This window comes from Cupressus sempervirens, chromosome 4 (genome assembly GCF_028749045.1).
Source record: "Cupressus sempervirens isolate cs-2001-9-10 chromosome 4, ASM2874904v1, whole genome shotgun sequence".
Lineage (NCBI taxonomy): Eukaryota > Viridiplantae > Streptophyta > Pinopsida > Cupressales > Cupressaceae > Cupressus > Cupressus sempervirens.
The window spans coordinates 878,892,864-878,905,534 of record NC_143121.1 but is presented as its reverse complement, the minus strand read 5'-3'; positions in this window follow the sequence as shown (position 1 = coordinate 878,905,534).

Genomic DNA, 12,671 nt, shown 5'->3' with positions numbered 1-12,671 from the left:
AAAATCCATGTCTGGTCTTATTTTGATTGCAAGGAAATAAATAGATTTACCTATCATAAGAACTTAAGAGAAACAACTCTTTCTCCACAAAGAAGAAACACAAGATTATACATAAATGTAATGTTTATCACTAATCTTGAGGATGAATGCATCCCCTTAGTTATTGTATGCTAAGAAACTATGTGCTCTAAGGATACAATAACAAAAGGGGACAACATCCCTCATGAAGAAAGAAGATAGTTGGTTAATTCTCCAATCATAAACATCTACTATCTAGTTAGGGACCGAAACTAACATAAAACGATCATCTAGACCTTGAAAAAAGATACCAAGTCTGTAAAACCTACCCACAAGTAAAAGGCCAAAAATACTACATGTAGAAAATAAAAAAGTCATTGAGGAAAAGTGCAAAAGACTACACATGTTAGAGAAGCTAAAGCCAAAAATACAAAATAGATAAGGATCTATAAAAAGATGATAAACAAGGAGCATACTGATCCATCTATGATTATATATCATGATAATTTGAGAGTTGCACAAATATGAGTTTTTTTAGTAAATACAATCATAGATAAGGGAGGAGAACTTCAGACAAGATTCTTAGATAATGGGCTATTTAATAATAATGAAAATAAGAATCAAGGGGAGATAAAAAAGGAAAGAAAGAAGGGAGATCAACATAGAAGGAGGAAGAGAAGGAAGGGTATAGAGGAAGAAAAGAAGGAGATGAGAATAATATCAAGGGGATATTGTAATTTGTTAGAAAATTTTATTGGTTTCTCAAGCATACAATGTCTTCCCAATATTAAAATAGAGAACAAAACTACATATTAGAGGAATGACAAAGGGAGAATATAAAGGCTATAAGAGAACTAAAAAGGGAAAGGAATAAGAAAAACTGTCTAAAGGAATCTGACATGAGTAGGTGCAACAACAATCTCGACACCTTAAGAGACAAACATGCATCACCAAGATGAAAGTGAAGGCTATTAAAATGCCCCTGAATACTTAGTTTTCTTAGAATAAATTGTTCTTCCTTGATATTTATTGATCTATGTCTATGTTGACTTCTTATTGGTAACAAAACCTTGAATCCTTAATCAAACTAAAGCATTAAAACACAAATTGGAGGAATACTTACTAATTTTAGGTCTAATATGTTGGAAATGAAGAGAGTAAATGAGAGGGGAGGGGTGAATCAATTACTACAAAAAAAATTCCTTTATCCCTAGATGTCAAATAAAACTTTTCACTGATCATGCAATATTTCCTAGCTCAGTTATAACTAAATCAATGTTGTAACTTGGTTAATATAGAATTCTTATGAATATTGAATTGTTTTAACCTTTAGTAACCTAGTTGCAAAAACATAAAGCATTAAGAAAATAGCATGAACATAGATGACAACAAGATTTAATGTGGTAACCCAATTTGGGAAAAACCACCTTCCAACTAGTCACAATATTTTTCACTCTTTTGAAGTGAGCCATGTTGGGAGCCAACCCTATTAAAGGTTACAAAACATACTGTCAAGTATGAGCTTGTTAGAGGATTAGAGGATTTAGATCACCCTATTAGGAGTGGTCTAGTTAGAGGTCTTCAAACACTTTGATATTGAAATGTCACCTTGTTAGGGGATTTACAATATGACTGTTAAGTCAACTCTATTAAAAGATTCCTTTACTGCTGCAATGGTTACAAGGTAACAACAGTTTGACTTGATTTATGAAGCAAAAATCTTTGTAGATTCATATCTCTATTCTAGCTTGATCTCTGGATCCTTATTGATCAAATGTTCGTTGCATCTTATCTTCCACACTTTTCTGCTCTGCCTTTTTCTTCACTCACATATCTATCTTATTTTTTTTTCACTTCTTATCCTTACAACTTGACCTTTCTTATATATAATATGCTAGGAGAAGTAAGCTTGGATAGCTTTCCAAATAACCAATAAACATCCAAATAGTCGACCTCAATCAATTAATGTCTAGACAATTGCATTCTGTTGTCACTCAGTTAATATTGAGATTGAACGATCGGTTAACATTGTGATTCTTTTAATGCCCAACCACTCGGTTAATACTGTAAGCAAGATATCCTTCATTAATTGACTACTTAGTTAACTTTGAAAGTTCTTTACCCAACTGCTCGATCAATGCCGAAATATGCAAGTTTAATACTGCAAACTCTTCATTGCTTGGTTAATACTAACATTTGTGTAACATCAATGACAACATATAATTGAAAAATTATTTTCAATACTAACAATCTTGTATCTGAATACAAATTTGTTAAAGATTTATCATTCAAGGATTAAAGCTCTATTTGAATCATCTTGCTAACTATTTTATCTAGTTTAAAAGCTTACTTCTCTACAATAATATATAAGCCACAGACAAGGCATCCTATGTAATAACTCATCTATTATTTTCTAATCCAAGTTATAAAAAGAAATATATACTAAAATAGGGGAGGTATATTAAGAAGATAAATTAAAAAGATGCCCTTAAAAATAAAGATAACCTATGTGGAATGTATAATGAACTATTTGCCATCGATAAAAAAGGAAGAAAATATTTTTAAGAAATTGAATTTGGATACCTATTATATACAATTTCTCACTCCTTATCTATGAAAGAACTAAAGTTTAGACATATTACAAATAAAATCAGCTAGGATGATATGTTCATCTAATGTATCTTAAGATATAAAGAAATCTACAACTACTATCTACAAAGAGGAGAAGAATTTCCTCTAAATAATCTAATTTAAGAGTTGTTACCTATATAATTTGGAATCATAAAGATAATTCGTAGCACATACAAGTGAAATTGAGTCATCAGATATAAAATAAAGGAAACTTAACAACACAAGCTTGAGTCATGAACTAATTATCTCTTTATGGAATTTTTTTCCATAATTAACATTTGGGTTGTCACCACAAACTTAAAGCTGATTTAATTTGTTTGAAACTATAGGACAAGTTGGCCTTATGAATCTTCTTATTCTATTTTTTCTCAAGTAAGGGTTTTTGAAGTGTTTAAACAAAATTCATAATATCTACCAAAAAAAAACCACATATTATTTCTCCCTAAAACATATTAGCATCATTTAAGGAAAATACTCCCTTTATAGTCACATTTGTATAGAACCATCAAATAAATACAAAGAGCTTCCTTAATCTATTAAATGGTGTCATCTTAACAATCTTTCTAACATTTAAATAAGCCAAAATCTAAAATAGAAAGCAAAGACAAGGTTAAGTAAAACCACTATCCATGTATTTATGATAATACATCAATTATCTAATGTTTAGTGGTGAAATGGAATCACTTTAAGTAGGATGTAGGCCTCCTCTTTTCATGCTGTAGACACCTAAATCTGATTACACCATTAGGTAATCTTATTTAGTCATCTTCTAGGACATTATTGATTAAATATTAATTAATTAATCATCATCCTCTAGTTAATTAATTATTTAATTAACTATAGACCAATTGATAAAATCAAATGATAACCCAAAAACAATCTATTAATTAAATCCCCATTCCTCTATTAAATCAAATAAATGTCAAAACCTATTTGATTTAATTTCTAAATCATTTGATAAATCATCCTAAACTCCTAAACCATCCCTAAAACCTATCTTTACCCCTAATCCAACCCATTCACCCATACTAACCTCACTTAGACAACTAACTAACTCATCCCATCAAAGCTAAGCCACTTACCTCCTAACCCCTTTCTAAGCTAAGCCTAACCCCCCTCCTAAACACGTGCACAACTTTAAGCAAGGGTTAAGATTTGCTAACCCAAGCCAAAGTCAATGGTCTCTCTTGTCCTCTTCCATCCCTATCCAAGAGCATTAATGGCTATTACATACCATTAATATCTCTTACATCCTCCTTACACACTCTTCCTCCCTTATTACTCCCTTTGACCATCCATTTTTCCCATCCCCTCACACTCATCCTCCTTGTGACAAGTGTCACTCCTTGATTGGCTCCAAAAAAGCACAATCCATGTGCTCTCCTCTCATTGCATCCTAGCCCTTCCTCACCTTCTCTCCATCCTCACATCTTGATCCTCCATCTCACTGCCCCTTAGCTTATAAATTGAGCCCTTCCCCTCTTAGAATCCATAATCTACCAATTCAAACTTATAATGCCCCACTAACCATTGCAGTATAGCCATTTTACACCACTACCATGTCAAAACCCACCTACACATCCATTGTTGAATCCCCCCCCCTTACCTCCATTCTTAATAACAACCCATCACTTGAAGCTTGAGTACAATTGAGCACACATCCCCTAGCTGTCTTGACACATCTACATCATCACAGGTCACACCCAAGGAGTTTATTATTCTTGGTTTTCCCTCCTTCTTGGTGTTCACCTCATCTTACCACAAGAGTTGCTATTATTTAGTATTTTAAATGTTAAAATGGTCATTAATGTTTGTAACATGCTAGGTTTTTAGCATTACATTTTGGCATGCCTGGTGGGACTTAAGTTTTAGTTATTCTGGTCGAGCATTCTCATGGGTTTTTATAGTGATCCCACTAGTAAAAGCTTGCGTTCCCACATGATTGTGTCATCATGGGACCGCTTTGTGATTTTTCTTCTCATGGCCCACTTTTTCCTAAAGTTTGACAAGGTTTATGTACCACGATCCCACATATTTTAAACTACATTCTCACACCATAGGATCATAGGTTAACACCCATGAGTTCACTGGTTTGACTGGCTAGCTTTGATCTCTAACTATTTCCTATTGCAAGGACATTTCGTTGGAATCCTATCATTTAGCTTTTGCAATTTTTCTTAGTGTACTTATCAGAAAATCACTCTTGAATGCTTAAAAGAACACTTATAATTTTTCTTGATGGAATGAATGTTTAGACATTAAACTATTTTTCATTAGAATTCTTGATTAGATGATTACAAAACCAAATCTTGAGTGTTGAGCTTTAAAAATGAATTAATGTGATGAACATTTTGTTTGAGTCGCAAATGAACATTATAGAAAAACACTTCAGCTTTGGGGCTTAAAAAGAACTCATTCAATCTCGAATGCTCTAAAAGCAAACTCATCCTTATTCCCTCCTTTTCAAATCTTTCACGTGTGATTTCTTTTTGTTGATGCAATTTTTTTTGTTGGCCATCACTGTAAGTTGGAAATGAACATTGTATGTTAAAATCACATGTGCTTTCAAGATTGGCTATTAAGATGAACTAAATGTCTAAAATAGAAATGAACCAAGTGCCTTATGCATCTTGAGATTGTGCCCTTTAGCACATCTTCATCTTCTCTATTTTCTACAAATTAAGACATTAAATTACATGATGCATATACCAAAATTTGTTAGCAAGATCATTCACAACAACCTAAGAGTGCTTCTAGCAAGTTCATCCACCTATGGGAAGCACATCCCCTTTGGTGAGAAGCTCAAACTGGTAAAAATATGGCTGGTATATAAATGGGGGAAATGTAAACTTTCTCGCTCTATCAGGAAAGTTTGGGTGATGTATTTTTAGGGGTAGCCTAAGGTGGGAAAAATTTCCCATGATTTCAAAATGTCTGGAATAGATCCTTAAGTGGATCACATATGTAACAATCAATTGGCTAACTCCACAAACCTAATTATGAACCAACTTAGAAACTACCCTTTTATCCTTGGTATATTATTTGTGGTGCAAGGGAAACAACATCCCTCAAGATTAATCACCATCATGCTCCCTTGGTAGAGGCATAAGGCTACTTGGGTTTCATCTCCAAGAGTCATTGTCCCCGCAAAAGGTGGACTTCTATTTTCCATGCCTTGAAGATTTATTGATGTGTATCATTTGTTGATTGACTCTTGTATCAAATCACCTCTTTGATTAGAGGGACATATTGCATTAGAATTAGGAGACATCAAGTTGTGGGCCATTGAATGACATACTACAACCAAAATTTGACCTTAGGGATAAAGAGTGTGTTTGAATTGTCTTATTTGTGCAAAAGACCCATGAAAAACATTTGTAAAACATACACAATTTCTATAGTTACTATCAAATACTTTTGCTAAAGAGATCACTTGTTTGTCTCTCTCAAAGTTGCTTTGTCCTTTGAGAGACTGTTTGCTCATAATCCTTCATGTCCAAAAGAGTCTTATCCTTCTTATCTCAAAAACATTTGTTAGCAAGTCTATTCAACTTTATTCTCATTGGTTCAACTTTGTCTTTTTCAAACTATCCTTGTTTTTTCAAAAATAATTGTTCACAAACCCATTCGCAACAACTCTAGTTTTTGGCCACTCTTTACTTCTACTATTTTCTTTGTTGAAAAATTTCTTTATGAGCACTCAACAAACATTCATCTTCAAACCAAGTTTGTCTTTACCATTTTTAAAGGATTGTTAGCAAGTCTATTTGCAACATTCCTAGGCCTAGTTTATCCCACTTTGCTACCTATATCTTAAACCAAACCACTTTGTCCTTTTCATATAAAAAACCATTTCTTGAGAACTAGTTACTACACAACTAATTTATGTTTTCCAACCTAAGGTAAAAATGCATACTTAGGGTAGTCACTACCTTACAACCCACAATTGTGATAAACCCTGTGAAGTTATCTCATGTCAGACCTAAGCAAGACCAAGTTCAAAAAGGCTAAACTTCCACAAATACCAATTTACAAATAAATATAAATAGAACTCAAGAGGCATACCCCTAACCCAAGGATCACTAAACTAGATCAAATTGAGAAAGATGGTGCTAATGTTGCACTACAAACTGAGTGAGATTATGAAATTCAGAACTTAACTCTTTGACGTGGTGTTAACCAAAGCCTTATCAACAACTCTAGTGTTAGTTACTTTGATTAGGTCCTTTTTCCACACACACTTATGCAATTATCCATCACTTATCCTATTTAATCATTTGGTAGACTCATTCCCTCCCTTTTGTCATCAATATTAGGTTTTCAAAAATCATCCAAAATAAGCACCATATATCCAAACATCCTTCATTATTTACTCCTCACTTAAGCATTTGGTATTACCTCATTAAGAATTTTTTACCCTAGAAACCTCCATCCATCACACTACCATAGGTATCCTTGAACTAAGCATTGTTTAGGATAAGTTGTTATTCTTGTTTGTGTCCCTCATCACCTTGAGCAAAAGGTTGGGCTACACACTTATATCATCATTTGTCTTCCAAAAGGTTAGAAGGCTACCTTAGGGGTGATATCACCATCACATTTCAAGTTCACACATAAGGGAAACATATTCTCTTTTACTTAGCACCATATAATTTGGGTTTCCTAGCTATCCTTAGGATCATTCTCATTTATTCTCCTTTGCATTTACAAAGTCTTTCCATCCTAGTCATATCTAGACACATCGCTTCCTTACATATACTTGCATCCATTTTCTTCACTCCACATCTTGCACTTCATCCTTAGGGAAGTCATTATTTCATGCCACCTACCACATGTCTCAGTAAGAACAAACAAAAGAAGAAGGACATGGATCATAGTCTTAGTAGTAGTACAGCTTAGGCATAACCCTACCCCATAGTCTCCACAAAAACACTAGATCCACCACTGCAAATTCCAGAAGAATCAAGTTCTACACTAGAAATTGATGCTTTCATGAACCAACTTGGTCATGCAACCATTGTTAATGCCATCATATATCGAAACAAGGAGACCATCATGGAAAAATTCTTAAGGGACAATGTCAGTGCCTTTGCTTTTGGAATACCACCACCTATCAACATTACAAATCCTGTGCATCCTCTGCTTGGATGGAAACCACCATCCATAGGGTAGTGTACCCCTCATGACCCCTTCTTTTTATCAAGCATAGGATACCAACCAACACAAATAGAACCAACAAACCCAAATATCCCTTTAACCTAAGTCAATGCTCCTATTCCACAAAGCAATCAATTCATTGTCACTCAACCCTAAGTCCACACCACATTCCAACCAACCACAAGTATACCATCTGCATCTACTTCTACCACCCCTATCTCTATTTCACAATATACTCCTTTTCCACCTAGCAACACTACATTTTCCCTCCCATCATAAACCACATCCAATCCATTCACTAGTGCTAAAAATGTCCAATCCACATCCCAGTTCACTACAAGAATGCCTCCATTAGGGTTGAGCACTTCATCTTCCATCTTGTCGAACATCACTATCAATCCATTTGTCACTAGCCAAAGTACTTTTGCCACATTTCCACTAGGACATTGGAGTTTTGGATAGACACAAGGGTCTACCACAAGTGTTCCCATTATTACTACACCCACGCCTGTGTCCCAATTGCACCCATCCCTTCCACCTCAAATCTATTCATTACCACCAATTACTAGCTACTTTTCTATGCCACCCTTAGAAAATAGCCAAGTCATCCCTCTATCACAACACCCAGCTACAAACACCCTTCCCCACACCAACTACTCAACACTCATTAAAACTCAGTTGCTTTCTCAAGAAAAGCGCAAAACCAACATATATTGGGCAAGGTATACATTATCAGAGCATGGCCCATGTACTATCCATGCTACCACTTTTTTAGTTGCAATTATCACACCAATAGTTTATCTAGCCACCTATGCAAAGTTATCTAGTTGGGCATCAACCCCATACCTATATCTCCCAACCAGAAATCCCCTATCAATAGTCTACCTAGTAGGTGTAGCAGTATGCCCAACCCCAATTACAACCAATAACATCCATCCCAACAGTTTCACAACATATATTTCAACTATCACTATATGGAAGCTAAGGTTTTCCATACTAACCAACATCATCTGCTTCATACCTCATACTAAGGGCAACATGATTAGAGGCACCTATTATCCTACCTATGAACTGTGAATGAGAAGAGATGAAAAATTCTCTCAAAGTCCTCAAAGATGGAACAAAATCCAAAACTTTCAAATTTGAAAATGATTGTCCATACCCATTTGACAAGACCATTATGATGATGCCTTTTCCTAAACACTTTGAAACCCCAAAATTTGACAAATTTAGGTGGAAAGGTGACCTAGTCACACATGTCAAAGAGTTCTATATGCATTTCTAGGAAGTGGCATATAATGATGTTTTTGTCAGGCAACTTTTTCTGAAAAGCCTAGGAGGCCTCGCCCTTGAATGGTTTTGCCATATACCCTAGGAAACCATTAAAATTTTTTCCAATCTCTTTGAGGCCTTTGTGGCTTAGTATACTCATTTTTTCGAGACCATGTTATTTTTAGTAGATCTAGTTCATATCAAATAGAAGGAAGGAGAAAGCATCACAAAATACTTACAATGATGGCAAACTCTCATAACCCAAATCTCATTCAGCATCCCCTAGTCACACACATTAATGAGTTCTATATGCATTGCCAAGAAGTGGCCTATAATGATGTTTTCCTCATGCAATTTTTTTTGAAAAGCCTAAGAGGCCTTGCCCTTGAATGGTTTTGTTGTATACCCTAGGGAACCATTAAAACTTTTATCGATCTCTCTAAAGCCTTTGTGGCTTAGTATGCTCAATTGGTCGAGGCCAAGTTATCTATAGTAGATCTAGTTCATACCAAATATAAGGAAGGAGAAAGCCTCAAATAATACTTACAATGATGGAAAACTTTCACAACCCAAATCTCATGCACCATCCCCAAATGTCACCTCATCAAGATGTTCATTAACAACATACATCATAGTCTTGCCCATCACATGTTTATGAATTTCTTACAAAAATATAAAAACATTAAGGAAAAAGGGATGGGACTCGAGAAAGGGCTCATCAAAGATGGTGTCATCAACATTTACAAGGAAAACACCCAAGATTGTGGTCCAAGGAATGACAAACCATGGTACTGGAACAAAAATAAGAACATAGGTACTGATGGCATCACCAACAATCAACATGTTCTTGTCATTGGAGTAGTGTCCAACATACCCACCACATTTTGTCAACAAAAATCTTATCAACAACAACCACCAATCTATCAACAACCACCTATACAAAAAAATGAAGACAATGTCCAAGTACCTAGCCATCAAAATCAGACTAATGCTATCACACTTTTGATTGGACCCAAACTACATGTTCAGAGGCAACCTCATGTATACACCCTATTGGGTGAACCCCTTGATGCAATTTTTGTGAAACTAGCCAAGGATAACCTTATTCAACATCCATAGACACAAGCTTTAGAACATAATTAGTCTAGGACATCCTGGTATAAGGATAATGGGTTTTGTAAATTCCATTATGTCAAGGCGCATACCACCCCCAAATGCATGCAACTCAAGGACTATGTCCAAGACCTTATTGATAAAAAAGAAATCACAATGGGGGCACAAGCCTCGCCAAATGTAGGACTACTGATATATCAAAATACTTTCTCTCCACACAACATAAATACAGGCAAAGCACATGCAAACACTCTTGTCAATAACAAGCCCAAAAATGCTCAAAACAAAAAAAAGGTGATAACTAAGACAAGTCATAGAATTATACCTCATCATACTTGGACTATGGAAACTTCATCAGATGCATATCACAAGTCAAACCTTCTATAAATGTTATAAATATCAAAGGCCCAAAAGCCCAATGTGCGGCCACCACTCAACAAGCTCGACTCAACATAGCTTGTCCATCTGTATCTACACCATCAAGACCACCTTCATTAGGACCATGATATAATATCTTGGAACACCTTGGAAATAGCTAGATTAGATCTCCATTTTAGATCTCTTGCACATAAGCCCACTTTATCAAGAGATCCTCGAAAGTACTCTCCATGAGTCATGCATCCCTACTAACATCAACACTACTAATTTCTACAACTTGGTCAGCCACCTACTCACATCATGTGCTCTATCCTTCAAAACTTCCAACATCCCAACAGTCATGCCTAATCATATACTTCCACTTTATATAGCTGTCATGGTTTCTGACTTTGTAGTCAAATAGGTCATGATAGATAATGGATCAGCTTTGAATCTATGTACTTTAAAATTCATCAAATAGATAGGATACACTGAGGCAAATATCCTCAATGAAGTCATCACCATTAAAACATATGACAACTTAGAGTGCACCAATGAAGGAACCATCTTGCTACCTCTCAGAGTTGGCCTAGCCACTCAAGAAACAATTTCTTATGTAGCTGATCTTAACCTTCCATACAACATCCTCCTTGGTTGACCATGGATTCATGCCATGAAGGCCGTTCCATCCACATATCATCAATGCATCAGGTTTCTACATAATGGCATTGAGATAACCATCCACGTAGATCTTGAACCCTTTTTTTATTGCAATGCAGTAGAAGCTTCATACACCAACCATTGTCCTAGAATCAAAATTGGCCACACCATGGCTAGCTCCTCTAGCACCTAAAATGATCCAGATACTATTTTAGTCTCCACCCTTTCCACAGTTAAGATCAACTACCAAGGTTGTAGAGAATATAGTTTTTTAGATACTTTTGTTATTGGCACTTTACCACTTGATCCACATACTCAAGGGTGCCCAACATATTAGAGGCCACAGCCAAATATGATCCCCTGGGCTTAGAAAACTTGGTCCTACCACATTTGTTACCAAAGGAATCCTTGATAGAGAGGAAACAACTCCTAACATTAGTACATAGCTATATAGAGAGCCACCTCCAAAAAGTGTAGAACTTATTGATCACTTCAAACAAAAATACCCATGGTGACATTGCCTTGCTACTGAGCAATGTGATTACCAAGGAGGTGGTCTAGGCCATCAGGAGTTAGGCATTAGGTAGCCTATGGAAGAATACAAAGAAAAGAAAAATAAAGGCTTAGGTTATGAACTCCTTGCAATTGGAGGCATCATGAAAGATGGCCATGCCTTCATAAACATCCAAAACAGTCCTATTAAGGTTGAAGACATTCCTAAGGAAGTAGAAAAGAAAGCCTATGACAATATCTTCCTTGATGAAATTATCCTAGGAGCCCCTATGCTCTACCAATTATCCCTAAATCTTATAGACTTACCACTTGCTCACCTTGAACTCATTGATTGGGACCAACCAAGTGTTGTCCATGTTGACAAATTTTCTATAGAGCATGCACTCCTTAGATTCATGGGAGTAGAAACACCACATAAAAATATGCCACCACAATCAACATATGTCTACAAGTTGGATCCAAAAGGTTACTTCGGGGAGGAGGAAATCTCCAATTGCAAAAGTAAATAGAAAAATGAAACTAAAAAGGAAAAAAGCAAAGAAAAGGCATCCTTTTTTTGGAAATGCAAATGGGAATATATACTTTTGAGAGGGGGGGGGGTGTGAATCAGAAGTACTAGTCTTTAACCAATAAATTTTTTAACTTAAAACAATACATGCATAAACATATTGAAATAACATGTAAAGTAAATGCATCCACATAAATACATGACACCAGATATGATTACCCATAAACCCTCCAATGAGAAGGTAAAACTGGGGTGGGGATGACACCCACAATTCTTCACTACTACAACAATAAAGTTTGCATGTTAAGATTACATAGTTTGACCATTTTCATGATCTGCCCTGTGAAAGGCCTACCCTAATAAAGGCTTACAAAGGATTATTAGATCCCACCCTGTTAAAGGATTTTAGCACTTTGCTAAAAGTGTTCTTGGCTAAAGGACA